Genomic DNA, 5,014 nt, shown 5'->3' with positions numbered 1-5,014 from the left:
CAAAAACTAAACACTATATCAACCAAAAACTGTTGAAACGTCCGCAGGTGCGGATTTAGGGGGGGAGGGGCGGGGGCGGATTTAGGGGGGGGGGCTCGGGCAGACGCCTTTTCCCTTAGGGATTCGACCCCCTGCCGACCCAAAGGGTCCCCCCTTTGAACTATTTTCAGATATCCAATTTTGGCAGACGGACCCTAAAATTTTTCTAAAGGCGCCTTTGGCGCCAATATATACTTACTTTAAGGGGGGAGCGCGCGCCAAAAAAAAAACGCAATTTTTTGGTAATTTTTTTCCAGAAAGTGCCTAAAAACGCCTTTTTGGCCTGTTTTTTTCAAAATTTTGCATGCGGCGCAGAAATTTTGGCAAAAACAGGGACTTTTTAGTGCTTTGGGAGAGCTCGGGTTCGAAAATACCGAAGTTCGTTGAAATGGAGGAACATTTTCAACTGAATCAGTAGCAGGTTTTGCAGGGGGAGGCGGAAATTTTGAAACTTCCTCTAAGTGATTCATTCATTGAACCACTTTTTAGGAAGCAGGTCATTACGAACTTACGACGGTAAAATCTTCCATGCTGAGTGTTTCAAGTGTGGCCGATGTGTGAAGCCCATAGCAGGGCCATACAAGAAAAACAAAAATGGAGACTACACCCACAGTCAGCAATGCACGCCCAGCACCAAAGCATCTACAGCAGTGTCGTATTTGACTGCTGTCTAGAACAGCAGATGATTTGAACAAGTTTTCGCGCTTTTGTTTTTTGCTCTTAGTCTGAGCCAGATTAATATGAAAGAGAAAAATGAGTCTAAAGAAAATTTATGATGATAACTTTTACACTTGTAAATTTAAGCTAGCAGATAAAAAATCATAAGAAAGATACAAAGTAAAAAATAAGCAAAACTTAGAAAAACAAATTACAGAAGTTTCGAATTTTATCTGGATTGCTGTCCAATTTAAAGAAAATAGTCCAGAAAGCATTCAGAAACACTAATTGAGCGGCAACTAACCCAAAAAAGATGTCATGAAAAGATGCAAAAAAGGTCATTGAGCCAATATACGTAAGATTGAATAGCAATCGATGCCAAATAGAGCTTTTAAGCAACAACAAAAAAATAATAATCAGATTTAGTAAAATTAGAAATCAAAAACAATTGCAGTTAACTTGAAATTTGCTCACAGTACAAGAAGTACCCGTGATGTGGTAACTGAGCCGACATAATTTAAGCAGACATTTATTAGGCCGAATTTTTTTTTATATTGAAAGTTTTCCGTGAAAAAAAATCAAGACCTGGCCAAACTCATTCCCAGACAGAAAATTTGGCATTTCAAGCGTATTTCTTACCTTTAGACCAAGTTTGTCCGAAGACCCACAGAAAAATTAGTTAGTTTGAAATAAGTCAAGCGAGCAATTAAGGAATTTAAATGATTTAATTTACCTGGAAAAAAGATTAAGGACAATTACAGTAAATCAAGCGTAACGATAATTGTTCCAAATATGGAGAAAAACTTTGTATTCAGAGGTGTTTTTTTTGTGGAAACTCAGATAGCACAATGATCATTGGAATGGGTCGAATGATATGTCATATAAAAAACTGTAAAATGTGACAAATTAATAAGCCTTAAAAAGTTTTTTCTACTTGTGAAAAAAGCAACTTTGAAATTTTTGCTTCGAGTATAATTTTCTGTTTTAAGTTAAGAATTCGCTTTCAATTTCTTTTTGATAAGAAGTTGAAAAAAAAGTTTTTTTTGTTTTTTTATTCACATCATTTTAGTTCTAGCTTTTGAACCGCCACGAAATTGAGGTGACTGTTTGAATCCAAGGTTTGAAGTAAGCGTATGCATCATAAACTAGCATTTCGTATTTTTTGTTTGTCATAAGAATTTCCATTGTAAACACGAACTCGAGAGCAATAACAATGAAATTATGATCTCTTGGCAGCTGTGATATAATGTCCCTTCGGATGGCTGTGGACAGCTATATCGTCGTTTATTTTAATTATTACGAGCTGTTCGAAAGGTAATTAGCGCTACAGGCTATCAGGTGTTATTGTTTTTAATTCATAAGTTATATGCCTCCAGCGGTTAAGACTTATCTTGCTTTTAAGGACGCAGGATTCGGTTCTTAACTTCTGGAATATCACTAGTCGATCAGCGCAAGATAGAGCATGATATAATATTTTATTCTGTTCAAGTCTACCCAATTGATTACTAGCTCGGCCTCAATCTCTCTAATGATTGGTATCAAATACCATCAATGTTTTAATAGTTTAATAAATATAAATGTATAAACTTCTCACAATAAGAAATCTTCCCGGGTGGTTTAAGTTTTTGACTGTTTACAGTTAAAATAATTCAGTTTAAAAAATTTTACAATCATTTTGACAAAATATATACTGCTACAGGAAAACTATTTATGTGTCTATCCCGTTATTGAAAAAAGTAATTCACACTCATTGATTTAGATGCACAGTTTAATACTTCAATTTATAATATGAAATAAAATTGGATTGAGTTTAAATGGGAAATATTTTAGTGGGGACAAAAGGCCACATTGAGTCGGGTTATGTGAGTTAAGTGATAGATGATATGGTCAGTTCGATGATAGCATGATATTGTCAGTTATCAACTGTAACTAAATTTGCACGGCAACTGATTTGGCGTGTAGTATTTATGTTCTTTGCTTTCTTTCATTTGTTTTTTATCGTGTCGCTTTCTTCGTTCGTTGTTTTTCGCATGACCTTCGCATTTTGCTTCAGTGATGCTGAAGTTGATCATTCACTTGACTATAAGCGTTTTTTTTTTCTTTTAGCCTCAATTTTTTTTTGTCGAAAAATTTCACGATCTTATTTTCGAAGTTGACAGCTAGTAAAGCAATTTGTATTTTGGTGTACGTGCTTATTAGTTTTACTGTTGTTTTCAGACAACATCTGATAGTTGAGAAGTGTTTTCATCTTCGTCCTTTGGGTGTTTTGTGCCTCTGGTGGCCTGACGCCCTGAAAGGTGACGATAGACTTTTTTTTTGTAAAGTCAAAATGCTCAATTTTCAAAAAAAAAATTTTTGCTTTTTGTCGCAATTAACGTCTTTTTGTGCAAAATCTGGCTATTGTTTTGTGTTTTAAGTTCTTCTACAGACGTTGCACTTCACTTTTACAGGCGTTTCCAGGTAATTGCTGGCTCGCCTGAGCAAAATTTGGCATCAAGATGAATTATTGATGATAAGCTCGAATTTTTCATCATTTTTTTGTTTGTTTCCTGGGATTTATCGTGCTTTTACTGTTTTGAAGAACTAGTTCAGTGTCTCTGAAAGCTTTCAAGCTTGTCCCAACTATTCTATTGAATATTTTTGGGCTCATTTGGGAGTTTTCTGTTTGCAATTCTGAAAATAATTTCCTCGAAATGTGTTTTTCTTGTTTCTCCTATCTTAATATATGGTCGTTTCAAATCCGATCTCGTTTCAATTTGATTCAGATCTCCCAATGGTGGTTTGCTAGTGGACTCACTTCTTGCAGGTTCCTCATTGGTGTTTTGAAGATCACTGAGCCCAAAAATTTTGAATTTCCTTCCACTCTTTGATCGGGGAGGAAAAACTTTTTTATTCGTAATGCTTAAACATGGGCAACAGGTTGTTTTTTCGAGATCTCACGAAGTTAATGTCTCCTAGTGGACCGACTTTGTGCCTGTTCATTATTCGTGATGTGATGATCAATGAGCCCAAAAAATTTGACTTTCCTTCCACTCGTTGATCGGGGAGGAAAAACTTTTTTTTTCGTAATGCTTAAACATGGGCAACAGGTTGTTTTTTCGAGATCTTGCGCAGTGTATGTCTCCTGGTGGACCGACTTTGTGCCTGTTCATCATTGGTGATGTGATGATCAATGAGCCCAAAAAACTTCCTTCCACTCATTGATCGGGGAGGAAAAACTTTTTTATTCGTAATGCTTAAACATGGGCAACAGGTTGTTTTTTCGAGATCTCGCGAACTTGATGTCTCCTAGTGGACCGATTTTGTACCTGTTCATCATTGGTGATGTGATGATAAATGAGCCCAAAACTTCTTTCTGAATTTCCTTCCACTCGTTGATCGGGGAGGAAAAACTTTTTTATTCGTAATGCTTAAACATGGGCAGCAGGTGGATTTTTCGAGATCTCGTGAAGTTGTGGTCTGCTAGTGGACCCACTTCGTATATTGTCCAGATAGGTGTTGAAATGTTATATAAGGGTCTGAAACTGTTTTTGTTCGTGTGTAGTGACTATGGTGTCAGTTTTTTGGGAAACTTCGAGGTTAAAATATCGATTTTCTCGAAAAATCAATTTTTCTTCGTTTCAAAGTCGTTATTCTCGAACTTCGATAGCATCAATTGGCTGCTGTTGGAGCTGGCAATGGTTATAATGAAGGCATGAACGGTACTAGGCGATATCGCGCCTTTTTTATATATAAATAAAAATTTTGGTGTTTGTTTTTTTTTCGAAAATGTCGCTTATTAGGATAAAAAATCTACTTTCTTTCAATTTGTCTAGTCCCCATCCAATCATTGGTAGGGCAATCTGTCGTATGCTTTTCTGCAGGAGCTGCTTCTTCATGAAATTGAGACTTCGTGACAAATTGTAGAAGGTTGGTTTTTCGAAAAATTGAGATTTTGTAACTAGATTGAAAATTGACTTGTTTTCCCAAGGCAAAGAAACTGCAACTGATGATCCAACTATTGGTGTTTCAAGGCTTTATAGGGTTTTTCTAATGCATGAATAGGCATTGATGATTTGTCGTGCTACTCGTTTTGTCATTTGGAAGTCACTTGAGACACAGTGAGCTATAGAGCCCGGAAACTGCCAAACATTTCCTGGTCTGACAAAGATATTTGGTTCATCGTAAATTGAAATCATCGAATCTTTGTTGCAGCCAGGTCCGTCATTACGTTTATTCAGTTTTTTTTCGCTCGCTTCAAGCTGTCTTTGATTATATTCGCTTTCTTTTCAGGAGGAGGGAAAAATTCATTTGCCTCTTCCACTTTCTTCTGTATTTT

The sequence above is a fragment of the Symsagittifera roscoffensis genome, chromosome 6 (genome assembly GCF_963678635.1).
Source record: "Symsagittifera roscoffensis chromosome 6, txSymRosc1.1, whole genome shotgun sequence".
NCBI lineage: Eukaryota > Metazoa > Xenacoelomorpha > Acoela > Convolutidae > Symsagittifera > Symsagittifera roscoffensis.
This window is presented reverse-complemented; position numbering follows the sequence as displayed.